Here is a 23,475-nt window from a genome sequence, read left to right as displayed (position 1 = left end):
CACTATGTAGGGAATAGAGTGTCACTATGTAGGGAATAGAGTGTCACTATGTAGGGAATAGGGTGTCACTATATAGGGTGTCACTATGTAGGGTGTCACTATGTAGGGTGTCACTATGTAGGGAATAGAGTGTCACTATGTAGGGAATAGAGTGTCACTATGTAGGGAATAGAGTGTCACTATATAGGGAATAGAGTGTCACTATGTAGGGAATAGGGTGTCACTATATAGGGTGTCACTATGTAGGGTGTCACTATGTAGGGTGTCACTATATAGGGAATAGAGTGTCACTATGTAGGGAATAGAGTGTCACTATATATGGAATAGAGTGTCACTATGTAGGGAATAGAGTGTCACTATGTAGGGAATAGCATGGCATTTTGGACCAAACCATGTTTTCTGTCAGCTTTTGTCTTTGCTTCCGTTTTACTTGAAATTGAACCTGAATTATTAGAGGACACTCTTGTACATTTATATATTTTTTATATTTGTTGGGTAATTTATGTATGTTGATGTGTGCTTGTTTGTGTCAATAAAATATTGTTTTTTTTCTCCTGATTCTCCTGAGTGCATTTATTGAAACAGAGTATCAGAGCATGGCGCTGTACTTGAACTTACCGTCTCTTCTGTCCTCATGGACTCAGCACTGAGTGATACGTGGGGTTAAGAGTGGTGACACATGGTAACACACAGAAGGGTTGACTGTAGAGGTAAATGTCTTATTGCAGATGGACAGACAGGACACTGTGACTGTAGAGGTAAATGTCTTATTGCAGATGGACAGACAGGACACTATGACCTGTGACTGTAGAGGTAAATGTCTTATTGCAGATGGACAGACAGGACACTATGAACTGTGACTGCAGAGGTAAATGTCTTATTGCAGATGGACAGACAGGACACTATGACCTGTGACTGTAGAGGTAAATGTCTTATTGCAGATGGACAGACAGGACACTATGACCTGTAGAGGTAAATGTCTTATTGCAGATGGACAGACAGGACACTATGAACTGTGACTGTAGAGGTAAATGTCTTATTGCAGATGGACAGACAGGACACTATGAACTGTGACTGTAGAGGTAAATGTCTTATTGCAGATGGACAGACAGGACACTATGAACTGTGACTGTAAGTTACATGCCTTATTACAGATGGACAGACAGGACACTATGAACTGTGACTGTAGAGGTAAATGTCTTATTGCAGATGGACAGACAGGACACTATGAACTGTAAGTTACATGCCTTATTACAGATGGACAGACAGGACACTATGTACTGTGACTGTAGAGGTAAATGTCTTATTGCAGATGGACAGACAGGACACTATGAACTGTGACTGTGGAGGTAAATGTCTTATTGTAGATGGACTGTAGTGTCAGGGGGTATTTAGTATCTGTAAGGCTGTAGTGTCAGGGGGTATTTAGTATCTGTAAGGCTGTAGTGTCAGGGGGTATTTAGTATCTGTAAGGCTGTAGTGTCAGGGGGTATTTAGTATCTGTAAGGCTGTAGTGTCAGGGGGTATTTAGTATCTGTAAGGCTGTAGTGTCAGGGGTATTTAGTATCTGTAAGGCTGTAGTGTCAGGGGGTATTTAATTAAGGATCAACCCTTTTTTTCAATTTTCGCCTAAAATGACATACCCAAATCTAACTGTCTGTAGCTAAGGAACTGAAGCAAAGATCTGCATATTCTTTGCACCATTTGAAAGGAAACACTTTGAACTTTGTGGAAATGTGAAATGAATATAGCAGAATATAACACATTATATCTGGTAGACGATAATACAAAGAAAAAAACAACTGTTTTTATTTTACTTTTTAAGTTCCATCATCTTTGAAATGCAAGAGAAAGGCCATAATGTATTATTCCAGCCAATGTGCAATTTGGATTTTGGCCACTAGACGGCAGCAGTGTATGTGTAAAGTTTTAGACTGATCCAATGAACCATTTAATTTCTGTTCAAAATTTTGAATCAAGACTGGCCAAATGTGCCTAATTAGTTTATTAATAACTTTTCATGTTCAAAACTTGTGCACTCTCCTCAAACAATAGCACGGTATTCTTTTACTCTAATAGCTACTGTAAATTGGACAGTGCGGTTAGATTAACAATAATTTAAGCTTTCTACCCATATCAGATATGTCTATGTCCTGGGAAATGTTCTTGTTACTTGTTACTTGCTAGTCATGCTAATGGCATTAGCCTACGTTAGCTCAACTGTCCCGCAGGGGACGCACCAATCCTGAAGAATATATTAAGCTGTTTTAGTACATTTCTGCGGTGCAATGGTGCAAAGACGGCCAGTGGGCTGAGGCGAGCATCCTCTTGTCAACCGCCAGGGAATGTGGGTAATTCAGGAGATATGATCAGCATGTACCCTCAGAGGGAGACCTGTCCTCCACACCACAACAAACGCACACACACACAAACACGCAAGCAAACACCAACACACATACACACACAAGCACGAACACACACGTACAAACACACACACGTACAAACACACACACACACACACACACACACACACACACACACACACACACACACACACACACACAGGCAAGCACAAACATGTGCACACACACACTAACACACACACAGGCAAGCACACACAAACACAAACACACACACACAGAGGCAAGCACACACACATGCACACACACACAAACACACACACACACACACACTGAGGGAGACCTGTCCTGTACTGGGAGCAAGTCCCGACCAAACACAACCACACCACCAGGTTCCTATTGTACAGAGGAGCCGGGGGACAGTCACAGTCTAGAACCAGGGGACAGTCACAGCCCAGAGCCAGGGGACAGTCACAGTCTAGAGCCAGGGGACAGTCACAGCCTAGAGCCAGGGGACAGCCACAGTCTAGAGCCAGGGGACAGTCACAGTCTAGAGCCAGGGGACAGTCACAGCCTAGAGCCAGGGGACAGCCCAGAGCCGGGGGACAGTCACAGTCCAGAGCCAGGGGACAGTCACAGTCTAGAGCCAGGGGACAGTCACAGTCTAGAGCCAGGGGACAGTCACAGCCTAGAGCCAGGGGACAGCCCAGAGCCAGGGGACAGTCACAGTCTAGAGCCAGGGAACAGCCCAGAGCCAGGGGACAGTCACAGTCTAGAGCCAGGGGACAGCCCAGAGCCAGGGGACAGTCACAGTCTAGAACCAGGGGACAGTCAGAGCCAGGGGACAGTCACAGTACAGAGCCAGGGGACAGTCACAGTCTAGAGCCAGGGGAGAGTCACAGCCCAGAGCCAGGGGACAGTCAGAGCCCAGAGCCAGGGGACAGTCAGAGCCCAGAGCCAGGGGACAGCCCAGAGCCAGGGGACAGTCACAGCCTAGAGCCAGGGGACAGTCACAGCCCAGAGCCAGGGGACAGTCACAGTCTAGAGCCAGGGGAGAGTCACAGCCCAGAGCCAGGGGACAGTCAGAGCCCAGAGCCAGGGGACAGTCACAGTACAGAGCCAGGGGACAGTCACAGTCTAGAACCAGGAGAAAGTCACAGCCCAGAGCCAGGGGACAGTCACAGTCTAGAGCCAGGGGAGAGTCACAGCCCAGAGCCAGGGGACAGTCACAGTACAGAGCCAGGGGACAGTCACAGTCTAGAGCCAGGGGACAGCCCAGAGCCAGGGGACAGTCACAGCCCAGAGCCAGGATACAGTCACAGTCTAGAGCCAGGGGACAGTCACAGTCTAGAGCCAGGGGACAGTCACAGTCAAGAGCCAGGGGACAGTCACAGTCTAGAGCCAGGGGAGAGTCACAGTCTAGACCCAGGGGACAGCCAAAGTCTAGAGCCAGGGGACAGCCACAGTCTAGAGCCAGGGGACAGTCACAGTCTAGAGCCAGGGGACAGTTACAGTACAGAACCAGGGGACAGACACAGCCCAGAGCCAGGGGACAGTCACAGTCTAGAGCCAGGGGACAGTCACAGTCTAGAGCCAGGGGACAGTCACAGTCTAGAGCCAGGGGACAGCCCAGAGCCAGGGGACAGTCACAGCCCAGAGCAAGGATACAGTCATAGTCTAGAGCCAGGGGACAGTCACAGTCTAGAGCCAGGGGACAGTCACAGTCTAGAGCCAGGGGACAGCCCAGAGCCAGGGGACAGTCACAGCCCAGAGCAAGGATACAGTCATAGTCTAGAGCCAGGGGACAGTCACAGTCTAGAGCCAGGGGACAGTCACAGTCTAGAGCCAGGGGACAGTCACAGCCTAGATCCAGGGGACAGTCACAGTCTAGAGCCAGGGGACAGAAACAGCCCAGAGCCAGGGGACAGTCACAGCCCAGAGCCAGGGGACAGTCACAGTCTAGAGCCAGGGGACAGTCACAGTCTAGAGCCAGGGGACAGCCCGGAGCCAGGGGAAAGTCACAGCCCAGAGCCAGGGGACAGTCACAGTCCAGAGCCAGGGGACAGTCACAGTCCAGAGCCAGGGGACAGTCACAGCCCAGAGCCAGGGGACAGACACAGCCCAGAGCCAGGGGACAGTCACAGACTAGAGCCAGCGGACAGACACAGTCTAGAGCCAGGGGACAGCCTAGAGCCAGGGGACAGTCACAGCCCAGAGCCAGGGGACAGACACAGCCCAGAGCCAGGGGACAGTCACAGTCTAGAGCCAGGGGACAGTCACAGTCTAGAGCCAGGGGACAGTCACAGTCTAGAGCCAGGGGACAGTCACAGCCTAGAGCCAGGGGACAGTCACAGCCTAGAGCCAGGGGACAGTCACAGTCTAGAGCCAGGGGACAGTCACAGTCTAGAGCCAGGGGACAGTCACAGCCCAGAGCCAGGGGACAGTGACAGTCTAGAGCCAGGGGACAGTCACAGTCTAGAGCCAGGGGACAGCCCGGAGCCAGGGGACAGTCACAGTCCAGAGCCATGGGACAGACCCAGCCCAGAGCCAGGGGACAGACACAGCCCAGAGCCAGGGGACAGTCACAGTCTAGAGCCAGGGGACAGTCACAGTCTAGAGCCAGGGGACAGAAACAGTCCAGAGCCAGGGGACAGTCACAGCCCAGAGCCAGGGGACAGACACAGCCCAGAGCCAGGGGACAGTCACAGTCTAGAGCCAGGGGACAGCCCAGAGCCAGGGGACAGTCACAGTCCAGAGCCAGGGGACAGACACAGCCCAGAGCCAGGGGACAGCCCAGAGCCAGGGGACAGACACAGCCCAGAGCCAGGGGACAGTCACAGACTAGAGCCAGGGGACAGTCACAGTCTAGAGCCAGGGGACAGTCACAGTCTAGAGCCAGGGGACAGTCTAGAGCCAGGGGACAGTCCAGAGCCAGGGGACAGTCACAGCCCAGAGCCAGGATACAGTCACAGTCTAGAGCCAGGGGACAGTCACAGTCTAGAGCCAGGGGACAGTCACAGCCTAGAGCCAGGGGACAGTCACAGCCTAGAGCCAGGGGACAGTCACAGTCTAGAGCCAGGGGACAGAAACAGCCCAGAGCCAGGGGACAGTCACAGCCCAGAGCCAGGGGACAGTCACAGTACAGAGCCAGGGGACAGTCACAGTCTAGAGCCAGGGGACAGTCACAGTCTAGAGCCAGGGGACAGCCACAGTCTAGAGCCAGGGGACAGCCCAGAGCCAGGGGACAGTCACAGCCCAGAGCCAGGGGACAGACACAGCCCAGAGCCAGGGGACAGTCACAGTCTAGAGCCAGGGGACAGTCACAGTCTAGAGCCAGGGGACAGTCACAGTCTAGAGCCAGGGGACAGCCCAGAGCCAGGGGACAGTCACAGCCCAGAGCCAGGATACAGTCATAGTCTAGAGCCAGGGGACAGTCACAGTCTAGAGCCAGGGGACAGTCACAGTCTAGAGCCAGGGGACAGTCACAGCCTAGAGCCAGGGGACAGTCACAGCCTAGAGCCAGAGGACAGTCACAGTCTAGAGCCAGGGGACAGAAACAGCCCAGAGCCAGGGGACAGTCACAGCCCAGAGCCAGGGGACAGTCACAGTCTAGAGCCAGGGGACAGTCACAGTCTAGAGCCAGGGGACAGCCCGGAGCCAGGGGAAAGTCACAGCCCAGAGCCAGGGGACAGTCACAGTCCAGAGCCAGGGGACAGTCACAGCCCAGAGCCAGGGGACAGACACAGCCCAGAGCCAGGGGACAGTCACAGACTAGAGCCAGGGGACAGACACAGTCTAGAGCCAGCTGACAGTCACAGCCCAGAGCCAGGGGACAGTCACAGCCCAGAGCCAGGGGACAGTCACAGACTAGAGCCAGTGGACAGACACAGTCTAGAGCCAGGGGACAGCCCAGAGCCAGGGGACAGTCACAGCCCAGAGCCAGGGGACAGACACAGCCCAGAGCCAGGGGACAGTCACAGTCTAGAGCCAGGGGACAGTCACAGTCTAGAGCCAGGGGACAGTCACAGTCTAGAGCCAGGGGACAGTCACAGCCTAGAGCCAGGGGACAGCCACAGTCTAGAGCCAGGGGACAGCCCAGAGCCAGGGGACAGACACAGCCCAGAGCCAGGGGACAGTCACAGTCTAGAGCCAGGGGACAGTCACAGTCTAGAGCCAGGGGACAGCCCAGAGCCAGGGGACAGTCACAGCCCAGAGCCAGGATACAGTCATAGTCTAGAGCCAGGGGACAGTCACAGTCTAGAGCCAGGGGACAGTCACAGTCTAGAGCCAGGGGACAGTCACAGCCTAGAGCCAGGGGACAGTCACAGCCTAGATCCAGGGGACAGTCACAGTCTAGAGCCAGGGGACAGAAACAGCCCAGAGCCAGGGGACAGTCACAGCCCAGAGCCAGGGGACAGTCACAGTCTAGAGCCAGGGGACAGTCACAGTCTAGAGCCAGGGGACAGCCCGGAGCCAGGGGAAAGTCACAGCCCAGAGCCAGGGGACAGTCACAGTCCAGAGCCAGGGGACAGTCACAGCCCAGAGCCAGGGGACAGACACAGCCCAGAGCCAGGGGACAGTCACAGACTAGAGCCAGGGGACAGACACAGTCTAGAGCCAGCTGACAGTCACAGTCTAGAGCCAGGGGACAGTCACAGTCTAGAGCCAGGGGACAGTCACAGTCTAGAGCCAGGGGACAGTCACAGTCTAGAGCCAGGGGACAGTCACAGCCTAGAGCCAGGGGACAGTCACAGCCTAGAGCCAGGGGACAGTCACAGTCTAGAGCCAGGGGACAGTCACAGTCTAGAGCCAGGGGACAGTCACAGCCCAGAGCCAGGGGACAGTCACAGTCTAGAGCCAGGGGACAGTCACAGTCTAGAGCCAGGGGACAGCCCGGAGCCAGGGGACAGTCACAGTCCAGAGCCAGGGGACAGACACAGCCCAGAGCCAGGGGACAGACACAGCCCAGAGCCAGGGGACAGTCACAGTCTAGAGCCAGGGGACAGTCACAGTCTAGAGCCAGGGGACAGAAACAGTCCAGAGCCATGGGACAGTCACAGCCCAGAGCCAGGGGACAGTCACAGTCTAGAGCCAGGGGACAGCACAGTCTAGAGCCAGGGGACAGCCCGGAGCCAGGGGACAGTCACAGTCTAGAGCCAGGGGACAGCCCAGAGCCAGGGGACAGTCATAGCCCAGAGCCAGGGGACAGTCACAGTCTAGAGCCAGGGGACAGTCACAGTCTAGAGCCAGGGGACAGTCACAGCCTAGAGCCAGGGGACAGTCACAGTCTAGAGCCAGGGGACAGTCACAGTCTAGAGCCAGGGGACAGCCACAGTCTAGAGCCAGGGGACAGCCACAGTCTAGAGCCAGGGGACAGTCACAGCCCAGAGCCAGGGGACAGTCACTCAGATACAGGTCTACCCAGATACAGGTTTACTCAAATACAGGTCTACTACAGGTCTACTCACATACAGGTTTACTCAGATACAGGTATACTACAGGTCTACTACAGGTCTACTCAGATACAGGTCTACCCAGATACAGGTCTACTCAGATACAGGTATACCCAGATACAGGTCTACTCAGATACAGGTCTACTCAGATACAGGTCTACCCAGATACAGGTCTACCCAGATACAGGTCTACTACAGGTCTACTCAGATACAGGTCTACTCAGATACAGGTCTACTCAGATACAGGTCTACTCAGATACAGGTCTACCCAGATACAGGTCTACTACAGGTCTACTCAGATACAGGTCTACTCAGATACAGGTCTACTATAGGTCTACTCAGATACAGGTCTACTCAGATACAGGTCTACCCAGATACAGGTCTACTACAGGTCTACTCAGATACAGGTCTACTACAGGTCTACTCACATACAGGTCTACCCAGATACAGGTCTACTCAGATACAGGTCTACTCAGATACAGGTCTACTCAGATACAGGTCCACCCAGATACAGTTCTACTCAGATACAGGTCTACTACAGGTCTACTCAGATACAGGTCTACTACAGGTCTACTCACATACAGGTCTACCCAGATACAGGTCTACTCAGGTACAGGTCTACTCAGATACAGGTCTACTCAGATACAGGTCTACCCAGATACAGGTCTACCCAGATACAGGTCTACCCAGATACAGGTCTACTCAGATACAGGTCTACTCAGATACAGGTCTACTACAGGTCTACTCAGATACAGGTCTACTCAGATACAGGTCTACCCAGATACAGTTCTACTCAGATACAGGTCTACTACAGGTCTACTCACATACAGGTCTACCCAGATACAGGTCTACTCAGATACAGGTCTACTCAGATACAGGTCTACTCAGATACAGGTCTACTCAGATACAGGTCTACTACAGGTCTACCCAGATACAGGTCTACTCAGATACAGGTCTACTCAGATACAGGTCTACCCAGATACAGGTCTACTACAGGTCTACTCAGATACAGGTCTACTACAGGTCTACTCAGATACAGGTCTACTCAGATACAGGTCTACTCAGATACAGGTCTACTACAGGTCTACTCAGATACAGGTCTACCCAGATACAGGTCTACCCAGATACAGGTCTACTCACATACAGGTCTACTCAGATACAGGTCTACTACAGGTCTACTCAGATACAGGTCTACTACAGGTCTACCCAGATACAGGTCTACTCAGATACAGGTCTACTCAGATACAGGTCTACCCAGATACAGGTCTACTCAGATACAGGTCTACTACAGGTCTACTCAGATACAGGTCTACTCACATACAGGTCTACTACAGGTCTACTCAGATACAGGTCTACTCAGATACAGGTCTACTCACATACAGGTCTACTCAGATACAGGTCTACTACAGGTCTACTCAGATACAGGTCTACTCAGATACAGGTCTACTACAAGTCTACTCAGATACAGGTCTACTCAGATACAGGTCTACTACAGGTCTACTCAGATACAGGTCTACTCAGATACAGGTCGACCTAGATACAGGTCTACTACAGGTCTACTCAGATACAGGTCTACTCAGATAGAGCTATGAATAACTCCACTATTGAGAAGGAGAAACAGCCACGTTGTGCAAGGCTAAATGGTTTTCAGTGAAGGATGGAAGGAGATTATGTTTCTGAACTGTCATAATTCACCCTTTAGTTTCCCATTGGGGAGTTTATTATAAGTTGGACAGACGGCACTGGCACAGCCTGTGACTGAGTCCCAAATGGCACACTATTCCCTATGAGCCCTGGTCAGCAGTAGTGCACTATACAGGGAAAAGGGAGCCATTTGGGATTCATGCTGTAATGTAATGGTCCATGGTGCCGGTTGACAAGGAGTTTTCTGAGAGAGCAATGAACCTTCTGGGTGAAATGGCATCCACTTTTCTGGCTAAATTAACGGGCAATTACTGACACAAGAACATGTGCTGGTTCTGATGGAACTTAGAGGATCTTGAGGCTGTGTGTGTGTGTGTGTGTGTGTGTGTGTGTGTGTGTGTGTGTGTGTGTGTGTGTGTGTGTGTGTGTGTGTGTGTGTGTGTGTGTGTGTGTGTGTGTGTGTGTGTGTGTCTGTGTCTGTGTGTGTGAGTCTGTCTGTCTGTCTGTCTGTCTGTCTGTCTGTCAGTCTGTCTGTCTGTGTGTGTGTCTGTCTGTCTGTCTGTCTGTCTGTGAGTCTGTCTGTCTGTCTGTCTGTCTGTCTGTCTGTCTGTCTGTCTGTCTGTCTGTCTGTCTGTCTGTCTGTCTGTCTGTCTGTCTGTCTGTCTGTCTGTCTGTCTGTCTGTCTGTCTGTCTGTCTGTCTGTCTGTCTGTCTGTCTGTCTGTCTGTCTGTCTGTCTGTCTGTCTGTCTGTCTGTGTGCGCATGTGGATGTGTTAGATTAGCGTAAATTAGAATAGAATAGAGACTTCATTCAGTCTAGTCAGTAATTGTTTCATCATGTGTGCCATGGTTCCCATTGTATTGTATACCCAGGGATAAGACCCAGAGGAAACAGTGGAATGTAACAGAGGTTGCATCCTAAATTACACCTCATCCCTATGTAGTGCACTACTTTTGACCAGGGACCTATGGGTAAATAGGGTGCCACTTGGGACACACTCAGAGACTGGTCTGTTTCTGGGGTTGTTTCCCAAGCAGGTGATGATTGGTTTATTTGTTGCCTTAGTGACAGAGGAGGAGTGATTGTCCTCCCTGCCTTGGTGTGACTGTACACACCTACACGGCAGGCTTTACTGGGGGCGAGAGGCCTACAGTCAACGGAGATGTCCAGTCCATGTAATAACTTTGATCCTTATACTATCAGACCGACAGAGAACCTCATTCAACTCTAACCTATAAACATCAGCTGCATTCCATATGCCATAGGAATGCAGATGTATACATTTTTAGTTTTTATTTAACTAGAACAAATTCTTATTTACAATGACAGCCTAACGGGGAATAGTGGGTTAACTGCCTTGTTCAGGGGCAGAACGACAGATTTTTACCTTGTCAGCTCTGGGATTTGATGCAGCAACCTTTCGGGTAACTGGCCCAACACACAAGGCTACCTGCCGCCCCAAATGCAGCAGTGTTTTTACAAGAATAGGATAGTGATTATAGGCCTACTGTAGGTCTACCGCACAACGACCGCAGGTCTGCTGTAGGCCTCCTGTAGGTCTACCGCGCGACGACCGCAGGTCTACTGTAGGCCTCCTGTAGGTCTACCGCACGACGACCGCAGGTCTACTGTAGGCCTCCTGTAGGTCTACCGCACGACGACCGCAGGTCTACTGTAGGCCTACTGTAGGTCTACCAGAGGACGACCGCAGGTCTGCTGTAGGTCTACTGTAGGTCTACTGTAGGTCTACCGCACGACGACCGCAGGTCTACTGTAGGCCTCCTGTAGGTCTACCAGAGGACGACCGCAGGTCTGCTGTAGGTCTACCGCAGTTCTACCGCAGGTCTACTGTAGGTCTACTATAGGTCTACTGCAGGTCTACCGCAGAAAATAATAACTGACTTGCCTAGTTAAATAAAAATAAATATAAGGTATATTGTACATAACTTAGACAGCACAGAATTAGGTGTATTGATTTGATTTGATTAGTCATCAAATAGTGTTTGATGAATAGAGTCTTAAAGACACGTCCATTGTGCATCAATATCTCATTTCCTCCTTTAAATTGGAGAGGGAAAAAATCGAATCAAAATGGCAGGCAGTCCCAACACACAGGCACACACTGTCTGGCTTATATAACTCAGATAACACAGACTGACTCATAGTGTTTGATGAAAAAACGCTAATTAAATTAAATCCGTTTCAATTAATCAATCTTAGAGCTTCCATATCTCATTTCAAAAAATGTCCTTCTGAAAAACGATGCTTTCAGAATAAGAATGTTTCGGTTAGAATGTAGCCGTCTGTTTGCCATAACTAGCAGGCAGCATCCTGCCTCTCTCTCCATAGCCTTCTCTGCTTAGACTATTGCACTTGAATTCTGTTTAAAGGCTTTTTTTTCCGCTCCGACTCTGCTAACATCCCAAATGGCGCCCTATATATCGTGCATAGGGAATTAGGGTGCATTTGGGATGCACACTAGGAGTGGGACGGGCGAAGTGAGGGGAATACTTTGGTCCCGTCCCAGTCTCCACTTTTAATACGCGCTCCCACACAACTCCGGGTGATGCAGACCTAACTGGGAATCTAGACCGACTGTCCGGGAAGACGCACGAGCACCACATTCATGACCGACTATTTGGATTGTGATATCAATCAACCGTGGAAGATTGAGGGAAAATTGAAGAAAAACTTGGAATCTAATCTGAATATTTTTTCCGTCTTGTTTCCAGGTAGGTTTACCTTGGTTTTACGCAGTGGATGATTAGAATAATTTACATTATTTGACCGGGGACAGAGCGTCTTCTCCACTCTCTGTGCTATGCGTCTCAAGTAGTTCTCTGGGTTGTACGGTTACTGCATATCATACGCATAATTTTTTTTATAGAGGACATAATACCTGTATATTTCTCAGAGATGTGCGGACTTGAAAATCGAACATTGAACTTTAGATTTCCTAACTTTACTTTTTACGAGTTATCTTGTTTTGTTGTGGTAGTAGGCTAGATTTATAGACCCGTGTCCGGACAGACTTACAGCTGCAGCGCGAACAACCAGCACGGACTTGAACCAGTAGCCCTGAGCTATCCTGAGTGGCAGAGCTATCCATACCCACTCCGCTGCACGGGGTTTTTCCAGTTGGGAAGCGCAGTTTCGCGCACCCCTCCCCCTACAGTCCCAAATCCAAATGAAGTTCGGAGCCGCTGAACCACGTAGATGAAAGTGTGACCATGTCCCTCACACACCTCCGGTGATGCTATAACGGAATTTTTGATTCTTTGACATCTGTTCTTTGTCATCTAGTGTCTTAGAAAATAAGGTTCTGTTTTATATTCTAGGGAGAACCCTTTTTGGTTCCACGTAGAACCCTTTGGGATTCCATGCAGATCCCTCTGTAGAAAACGTCCTACATGAATCCCAAAAGGGTTCTACCTGGAACCAAAACTGGTTCTTCAAACGGTTCTCCTATGGGGACAGCCAAATAACCATTTTAGGTTCTAGATAGATCCTTTTTCTGTCAATGGACTAGGAAAACTTGGATTAAGTTTTGAATTGACTGATCCTGTCATCACTTTTGGTGTTATAAACAGTCGGATATGATTCAGATTGCAAGGTCTGTTTTATGATTCAGTCGGATATGATTCAGATTGCATGGTCTGTTTTATGATTCAGTCAGATATGATTCAGATTGCATGGTCTGTTTTATGATTCAGTCAGATATGATTCAGATTGCAAGGTCTGTTTTATGATTCAGTCAGATGTGATTCAGATTGCAAGGTCTGTTTTATGATTCAGTCAGATATGATTCAGATTGCAAGGTCTGTTTTATGATTCAGTCAGATATGATTCAGATTGCAAGGTCTGTTTTATGATTCAGTCAGATGTGATTCAGATTGCAAGGTCTGTTTTATGATTCAGTCAGATATGATTCAGACATTTGTGTCTGTTGATTATGAATCCCAGGTAGTCTAGACTCTAGAGACTCTATTTATCCATGCAGTCTGTCCAGCAATCGGGTGCCGGGTCTGACTTGCATTGAAGACGGAGCCAGTAAATATCTCTCCTCTGCCCCGTTGAGACTGAGGGAACGACTGTTTCTTTATTGAGAGCAGCACATGTAGCCTGGTCCTCGATCTGTTTGTGCGGTCTTGCCATACTGCTGTGATAATGACCATAGAAGTCCGCGAGACAACACAAACAGACCTGGGACCTGTCTAAAGCACACAGGATGAATTACTTTAAAGGTGGACTCAGCGATATGACATAGAAAGCAGGAAACAGCATAGTGGGTCAATTTCCATGACAACTAAGAGCGCAGAAGCGCGAGGCTCATCTGTTCTGCTGTTCTGCTCCCGTGGTTACTACATGCACAGATACCGTGCGTGACTGTGTGAAAGCTATGTTTTGCATCTCACTCATCTCAATATCTCCGGTGCTGCTCGTGGCGACATCATTTCCCTGAGTCTACCTTTAAATACAACAGAGCAAAGCTGAGATATTAAACTCATCACCAGAACAGAGATATTAAACTCTCATCACAGAACAGAGATATTAAACTCTCATCACCAAAACAGTGATATTAAACTCTCATCACCAGAACAGTGATATTAAACTCTCATCACCAGAACAGTGATATTTAACTCTCATCACCAGAACAGTGATATTAAACTCTCATCACCAGAACAGTGATATTAAACTCTCATCACCAGAACAGTGATATTAAACTCTCATCACCAAAACAGTGATATTTAACTCTCATCACCAGAACAGTGATATTAAACTCTCATCACCAGAACAGTGATATTAAACTCTCATCACCAAAATAGTGATATTTAACTCTCATCACCAGAACAGTGATATTAAACTCTCATCACCAGAACAGTGATATTAAACTCTCATCACCAGAACAGTGATATTAAACTCTCATCACCAGAACAGTGATATTAAACTCTCATCACCAAAATAGTGATATTTAACTCTCATCACCAGAACAGTGATATTAAACTCTCATCACCAGAACAGTGATATTAAACTCTCATCACCAGAACAGTGATATTAAACTCTCATCACCAGAACAGTGATATTTAACTCTCATCACCAGAACAGTGATATTAAACTCTCATCACCAGAACAGTGATATTAAACTCTCATCACCAGAACAGTGATATTTAACTCTCATCACCAGAACAGTGATATTTAACTCTCATCACCAGAACAGTGATATTTAACTCTCATCACCAGAGCAGTGATATTAAATGCACCAGACTTCATCAGGAAGTGACCTTGTAGAGACATGTTGTTGATGTTTCCTGCTCCTCAGATCCCAGCTCTTTGTTGTGTTTTATGTGACACAACTTGGCAACACTTCCAGGTACTTCCAATCCATCCACAGGATTCATTCTTTCTAGTTCGTCTTTTAAATATCTTCTATTGAATCAGTTTTCAAAACTTTATTGTGTTTATAGTCCCATGTTGATCAGTGACATGCGAGAAGGTCGGTGGCTGGGTATGCACTGCTAAGACAGATTTACTCCCCAAAAAACCTTGATGAAGCCCCAGTCCACCATACAACAGACAGCTCCAACAACCAGAGTGACATAGCCGATCAACTGAAACTGACAAACACATTTCACCAACTGTAAATGTCAATGTAGCCAAAGATACACAAGCGATAGTCTCCGATGGCGGTTCATCAAGGTTTTTTGGGGGAGTAAATCTGTCTTAGCAGTGCATACCATCCGACGTAAAGACACACTGCTCAACTCAACTCAGCCATAGACCGATGTAGTATCCACAGTCACAACTGACAGGTGGCCAACCAAACTCCACCATCAGCCTCGTGGTCACCAAACTCCACCATCAGCCTCATGGTCACCAAACACCACCATCAGCCTCATGGTCACCAAACTCCACCATCAGCCTCATGGTCACCAAACTCTACCATCAGCCTCATGGTCACCAAACTCCACCATCAGCCTCATGGTCACCAAACTCCACCATCAGCCTCATGGTCACCAAACACCACCATCAGCCTCATGGTCGCCAAACACCACCATCAGCCTCATGGTCACCAAACACCACCATCAGCCTCATGGTCACCAAACACCACCATCAGCCTCATGGTCACCAAACTCCACCATCAGCCTCATGGTCACCAAACTCCACCATCAGCCTCATGGTCACCAAACACCACCATCAGCCTCATGGTCACCAAAAAACACCAGTAGCCTCATGGTCACCAAAAAACACCAGTAGCCTCATTTCTGCAGAAATGTTTTGGTACCCTTCCCCAGATTAGTTCCTCGACACAATCCTGTCTTTGAGCTCTATGGACAATTCCTTTGACATCATGGCTTGGTTTTTGGTCTTACATGCACTGTCAACTGTGGGACCTTATATAGACAGGTGTGTGCCTTCCCAAATTAATGTCCAATCAATTGAATTGACCACAGGTGGACTCCAAATCAAGTTGGAGAAACATCTCAAGGATGATCAATGGAAACAGGATGCACCGGAGCTCAATTTTGTGTCTCATAGCAAAAAGTTAGAAAACTTATGTTTTTTAAAATTATTAATACATTTGCAAAAATGTCATAAAAAATGTTTTCCTTTTGTTATTATGGAGTATTGTTGTTTAGATTGCTGAATTATTTTATTTATTTCATCCATTTTAGAGTAAAGCTGTAACAAAATGTGGAAAAAGTCAAGGGGTCTGAATACTTTCCGAAGGCGCTTTATATACTGAATATAAACGCAACATGTAAAGCGTTGGTCCCATGTTTCATGATCGCATAAATGTTCCATACGCACCAAAAGCTTTTTTTCTCTCAGAATTCGTGCACTCATTTGTTTATATCCCTGCTAGGGAGCATTTCTCCTTTGCCAAGACAAAACCTCCACCTGACAGGTGCGGCATGTCAAGAAGCTGGTTAAACAGCATGATCATTACACGGGTGCACCTTGCGCTGGGGACATAAAATGCCACTCTAAAATGTGCAGTTTTGTCACACAACACAATGCCACAGATGTCTCAAGTTTTGAGGAACCATACAATTGGCATGCTGACTGCAGGAATGTCCACCAGTGCTTTTGCCAGAGAATTTTATGTTAATTTCTCGACCATAAGCCGCCTCCAATGTCATTTTAGGGAAATTGGCAGTACGGCCAACCGGCCTCACAACCGCAGACCATGTGTAACCACACCAGCCCAGGACCTTCACATCAGGTTTCTTCACCTGCGGGATGGTCTGAGACCAGCCACCTGGACAGCTGATTTTTTTCGCACATTTGCAGAATAAAACCCCTGCCTGTACCCTATCTCAGTGTTTCTAGTTGCCTCCCCAGCAAGGCAAGTAGAGAAGGTGATCTTGTAGAATGTTGCATGGGGCAGAAATGGCTTACAATACTGTGCTACGTTTTTACAGTAGCCAACTGCTTTACAATACTGTGCTACATTTTTACAGTAGCCAACTGCTTTACAATACTGTGCTACATTTTTTTACAGTAGCCAACTGCTTTACAATACTGTGCTACATTTTTACAGTAGCCAACTGCTTTACAATACTGTGCTACATTTTTACAGTAGCCAACTGCTTTACAATACTGTGCTACATTTTTACAGTAGCCAACTGCTTTACAATACTGTGCTACATTTTTACAGTAGCCAACTGCTTTACAATACTGTGCTACATTTTTACAGTAGCCAACTGCTTTACAATACTGTGCTACATTTTTACAGTAGCCAACTGCTTTACAATACTGTGCTACATTTTTACAGTAGCCAACTGCTTTACAATACTGTGCTACATTGTTACAGTAGCCAACTGCTTTACAATACTGTGCTACATTTTTACAAGTAGCCAACTGCTTTACAATACTGTGCTACATTTTTACAGTAGCCAACTGCTTTACAATACTGTGCTACATTTTTACAGTAGCCAACTGCTTTACAATACTGTGCTACATTTTTACAGTAGCCAACTGCTTTACAATACTGTGCTACATTTTTACAGTAGCCAACTGCTTTACAATACTGTGCTACATTTTTACAGTAGCCAACTGCTTTACAATACTGTGCTACATTGTTACAGTAGCCAACTGCTTTACAATACCCCTATTTCTGATGATTTGTCCTATGATTTGTACTGTATAAGGATAATACAACTGTAAAACGGACATATTTATCAATATACACACAACCTGCCATTGGATACACATTTACATATTTTAAATTGAATGTAAAGTTTTAGTTAAATACGGATATTTACCATCAACCAGATGTGGGACCAAATCACTGTTATTCGAGTCACAAGTTCCGAGTAGGACGGATCGAGTCTCGAGTCAAGTCCCAAGTAGAATGGATCGAGTCTCGAGTCAAGTCCCAAGTAGATGTAACGAGTCTCGAGTCAAGTCCCAAATAGAATGGATCGAGTCTCGAGTCAAGTCCCAAGTAGAACAGATCGAGTCTCGAGTCAAGTCCCAAGTAGAACAGATCGAGTCAAGTCCCAAGTAGAACGGATCGAGTCAAGTCCCAAGTAGAACGGATCGAGTCTCGAGTCAAGTCCCAAGTAGAACTTGACTTACTGAATAATTAATTTTAACAACAAATTCCAAATGCAAGCTTCATAAGTTAATTGTCAATCTCAAGCATTGTTGACATTCCAAAAGACCAGTAGGTCTCTGCAGTAATAGTTGCTGGACGTCACATTGCTGTGGAGCTTGAAAATAAACCGTTCATATTTTTGGAGCTGTATATTTATTATCCTATTTCCCTACAATTTGATGTCTGCGCTGCACCCAGTCCTATAGCTGTACAGCAAATCAGCAATCTGTTCACTAGTTTACCCGACCTGTGTTGATTGACAGTTAGCTGGTCCAATCAGAGGGCAGAGTGTGCGTTTCACTAGACAATCTTTTTTTTCGTGCAAATTTGATGCTACGGCTAGTGTCTCTGGCAACGTGGAGATTAATCCACAGAGACTGTGTCACAAAATGAAAACAAAAAACCTAGCCAGATCATTTCAAGTCATATCAGTCTCAAGTCAAAGACGAGTCACGAGTCTCAAGGTTCCAAGTCTCAAGTTATTTTATTTTCAATCAAGTCGAGTCTCGAGTCAGACTCGAGTCCAAGTCATGTGGCTGAGGTCCAAACCTCCGCTATCTACATTTTTTCCTAACCAGCACTTCAATGTGTATCTGATATTTTTTTGCTATTGGATTAAATAGTAGCTAAACTGACTAAATGGCTATCATTATCTGATCTATTGGTAACTAAATTAAATGTTCTCATGCTATTTCACAGAAAACAGAAAACAGATTTTGCTTGAATGCCTCGGGGTTGAATGCCCCGGGGTTGAATGCCTCGGGGTTGAATGTCTCGGGTTGAATGCCCCGGGGTTGAATGCCTCGGGGTTGAATGCCTCGAGGTTGAATGCCTCGGGGTTGAATGCCCCGGGGTTGAATGTCTCGGGGTTGAATGCCTCGGGGTTGAATGCCTCGGGGTTGAATGCCTCGGGGTTGAATGCCTCGGGGTTGAATGCCTCGGGGTTGAATGTCTCGGGGTTGAATGTCTCGGGGTTGAATGTCTCGGGGTTGAATGCCTCGGGGTTGAATGCCTCGGGGTTGAATGCCTCGGGGTTGAATGCCCCGGGGTTGAATACCTCTCGGGGTTGAATGCCTCGGGGTTGAATGCCTCGGGGTTGAATGCCTCGGGGTTGAATGTCTCGGGGTTGAATGCCTCGGGGTTGAATGCCCCGGGGTTGAATGCCTCGGGGTTGAATGTCTCGGGGTTGAATGCCTCGGGGTTGAATGCCTCGGGGTTGAATGCACCATCGCTGGTTCTGAACTGAAGATAGGGGTCATTACAAGTGTTATTGGTTTTGAGTTTTGTACTTAAGAGTTTTGAAACTATAACACTTACATCTGAAAGATTTGCCAAAGTGATTGACAAAAACGAAACGTGATTAACTCCAGTGAAAGCAGCAGTGTGTGTGTGGTTCCTTTCCTGTGTTTTGTATTGCAGTTGTACAGGCTTAGGACCTTTACAGCTGCATGTAGGTCTCACAGGTACACAAAGCGGGACGTGTGTGTGTGTGTGCGTGTGTGTGTGCGTGTGCGTGTGCGTGTGTGTGTGTGTGTGTGTGTGTGTGTGTGTGTGTCCTTCTGATGCAGCTGCCTGTCACACCATGTGCTTGGCTGTAGGACAGGCCAAGACAGCCACTACCTATCCTCTATTGTGTCTTATCTTACCAGTAGACACCTTCAGCACACAGTCAGTCAGACACCCAACACCTTGTCCTACTTACTGAATCAGTACCAAGGAGGAGTTGACTTGTCCTACTTACTGAATCAGTACTAAACTAGAAGCTGACTTGTCCTACTTACTGAATCAGTACTCACTAGAAGCTGACTTGTCCTACTTACTGAATCAGTACTAACTAGAAGCTGACTTGTCCTACTTACTGAATCAGTACTAACTAGAAGCTGACTTGTCCTACTTACTGAATCAGTACTAACTAGAAGCTGACTTGTCCTACTTACTGAATCAGTACTAACTAGAAGCTGACTTGTCCTACTTACTGAATCAGTACTAACTAGAAGCTGACTTGTCCTACTTACTGAATCAGTACTAACTAGAAGCTGACTTGACTTATAGCTGAATAGTTGAATAGTTGAATAGCTGAATAGTTAAATAGCTGAATAGTGGAATAGTTGAATAGCTGAAAAGTTGAATAGTTGAATAGCTGAATAGTTGAATAGCTGAAAAGTTGAATAGCTGAAAAGTTGCTGGTTATGCTTGTTATGTCTTGTGTGTTTTATATCCTAATGAAGGAATAATTGAAAGGCCTACATTACAACATCTTATAACAACACAACAGAAACTTAAATCAACACGCAGACTAACACACACACACACACACACACACACACACACACACACACACACACACACACACACACTAACAGACACTTGACACACAATAGTTGAATAGTTGAATAGCTGAATAGTTAAATAGCTGAATAGTGGAATAGTTGAATAGCTGAATAGTTGAATAGCTGAAAAGTTGCTGTTATTGTTGTTTTTCTTGTATGTAATCTAATGATAGAACAATTACAATGTTGTCCTGATAACAGGAATGTTAAGAACACTGAGAATGTTGTCCTGATAGAGGAATGTACACACACACACACACACACACACACACACGGTTCAAGTTCAAAGGTGTCTGGTTGGCTAATCCTGTTATTGTTGTTTTATTGTATGTAATCTGTGATAGAACAATGGGAATGTTGTCCTGATAGAGAGGAATGTTAGGTTTAGAACACTGAGAATGTTGTCCTGATAGAGAGGAATGTTAGGTTTAGAACACTGAGAATGTTGTCCTGATAGAGAGGAATGTAAAGGTTAGAACACTGAGAATGTTGTCCTGATAGAGAGGAATGTTAGGGTTAGAACACTGAGAATGTTGTCCTGATAGAGAGGAATGTTAGGTTTAGAACACTGAGAATGTTGTCCTGATAGAGAGGAATGTAAAGGTTAGAACACTTAGAATGTTGTCCTGATAGAGAGGAATGTTAGGGTTAGAACACTGAGAATGTTGTCCTGTTAGAGAGGAATGTTAGGGTTAGAACACTGAGAATGTTGTCCTGATAGAGAGGAATGTTAGGGTTAGAACACTGATAATGTTGTCCTGATAGAGAGGAATGTTAGGGTTAGAACACTGAGAATCTTGTCCTGATAGAGAGGAATGTTAGGGTTAGAACACTGAGAATGTTGTCCTGATAGAGAGGAATGTTAGGGTTAGAACACTGAGAATGTTGTCCTGATAGAGAGGAATGTTAGGGTTAGAACACTGAGAATGTTGTCCCGATAGAGAGGAATGTTAGGGTTAGAACACTGAGAATGTTGTCCCGATAGAGAGGAATGTTAGGGTTAGAACACTGAGAATGTTGTCCCGATAGAGAGGAATGTTAGGGTTAGAACACCGAGAATGTTGTCCCGATAGAGAGGAATGTTAGGGTTAGAACACTGAGAATGTTGTCCCGATAGAGAGGAATGTTAGGGTTAGAACACTGAGAATGTTGTCCTGATAGAGAGGAATGTTAGGGTTAGAACACTGAGAATGTTGTCCTGATAGAGAGGAATGTTAGGGTTAGAACACTGAGAATGTTGTCCTGATAGAGGGGCATGTAAGGGTTGGAACACTGAGAATCTTGTCCTGATAGAGAGGAATGTTAGGGTTAGAACACTGAGAATGCTGTCCTGATAGAGAGGAATGTTAGGGTTAGAACACTGAGAATGTTGTCCTGATAGAGGGGCATGTAAGGGTTGGAACACTGAGAATCTTGTCCTGATAGAGAGGAATGTTAGGGTTAGAACACTGAGAATGCTGTCCTGATAGAGAGGAATGTTAGGGTTAGAACACTGAGAATGTTGTCCGATAGAGAGGAATGTTAGGGTTAGAACACTGAGAATGTTGTCCTGTTAGAGAGGAATGTTAGGGTTAGAACACTGAGAATGTTGTCCTGATAGAGAGGAATGTTAGGGTTAGAACACAGAGAATGTTGTCCTGATAGAGAGGAATGTTAGGGTTAGAACACAGAGAATGTTGTCCTGATAGAGAGGAATGTTAGGGTTAGAACACTGAGAATGTTGTTCTGATAAAGAGGAATGTAAGGTTTAGAACACTGAGAATGTTGTCCTGATAGAGAGGAATGTTAGGGTTAGAACACTGAGAATGTTGTTCTGATAGAGAGGAATGTAAGGGTTAGAACACTGAGAATGTTGTCCTGAGAGGAATGTTAGGGTTAGAACAGTGAGAATGTTGTCCTGATAGAGAGGAATGTTAGGGTTAGAACACTGAGAATGTTGTCCTGATAGAGAGGAATGTTAGGGTTAGAACACAGAGAATGTTGTCCTGATAGAGAGGAATGTTAGGGTTAGAACACTGAGAATGTTGTTCTGATAGAGAGGAATGTAAGGGTTAGAACACTGAGAATGTTGTCCTGATAGAGAGGAATGTTAGGGTTAGAACACTGAGAATGTTGTCCTGATAGAGAGGAATGTTAGGGTTAGAACACTGAGAATGTTGTCCTGATAGAGAGGAATGTTAGGGTTAGAACACTGAGAATGTTGTCCCGATAGAGAGGAATGTTAGGGTTAGAACACTGAGAATGTTGTCCCGATAGAGAGGAATGTTAGGGTTAGAACACTGAGAATGTTGTCCCGATAGAGAGGAATGTTAGGGTTAGAACACTGAGAATGTTGTCCCGATAGAGAGGAATGTTAGGGTTAGAACACTGAGAATGTTGTCCCGATAGAGAGGAATGTTAGGGTTAGAACACTGAGAATGTTGTCCCGATAGAGAGGAATGTTAGGGTTAGAACACTGAGAATGTTGTCCCGATAGAGAGGAATGTTAGGGTTAGAACACTGAGAATGTTGTCCTGATAGAGAGGAATGTTAGGGTTAGAACACTGAGAATGTTGTCCTGATAGAGAGGAATGTTAGGGTTAGAACACTGAGAATGTTGTCCTGATAGAGAGGAATGTTAGGGTTAGAACACTGAGAATGTTGTCCGATAGAGAGGAATGTTAGGGTTAGAACACTGAGAATGTTGTCCTGTTAGAGAGGAATGTTAGGGTTAGAACACAGAGAATGTTGTCCTGATAGAGAGGAATGTTAGGGTTAGAACACTGAGAATGTTGTTCTGATAGAGAGGAATGTAAGGGTTAGAACACTGAGAATGTTGTCCTGATAGAGAGGAATGTTAGGGTTAGAACACTGAGAATGTTGTCCTGATAGAGAGGAATGTTAGGGTTAGAACACTGAGAATCTTGTCCTGATAGAGAGGAATGTTAGGGTTAGAACACTGAGAATGTTGTCCTGATAGAGAGGAATGTTAGGGTTAGAACACTGAGAATCATGTCCTGATAGAGAGGAATGTTAGGGTTAGAACACTGAGAATGTTGTCCTGATAGAGAGGAATGTTAGGGTTAGAACACTGAGAATGTTGTCCT

The 23,475-nt window shown here is 46.6% G+C and overlaps 1 protein-coding gene across 1 annotated transcript in view; it reads left to right on the top strand.

The window, feature by feature from the left end:
• The first annotated feature begins 11,999 nt into the window (after positions 1–11,999).
• The window catches only part of vit (vitrin), a 120,962-nt gene continuing 109,486 nt past the window's right edge, over positions 12,000–23,475 (top strand). Inside the window, exon 1 of the mRNA XM_065007789.1 lies at positions 12,000–12,189. The gene's annotated coding sequence lies outside the window, so the exon portion shown is untranslated. The remainder of the gene's footprint in view (positions 12,190–23,475) is intronic.

Source organism: Oncorhynchus nerka, linkage group LG23 (assembly GCF_034236695.1).
Source record: "Oncorhynchus nerka isolate Pitt River linkage group LG23, Oner_Uvic_2.0, whole genome shotgun sequence".
Taxonomy (NCBI): Eukaryota; Metazoa; Chordata; class Actinopteri; order Salmoniformes; family Salmonidae; genus Oncorhynchus; species Oncorhynchus nerka.
The sequence above is the reverse complement of the archived record's forward strand: the minus strand, read 5'-3'. Positions and strand labels throughout refer to the sequence as shown.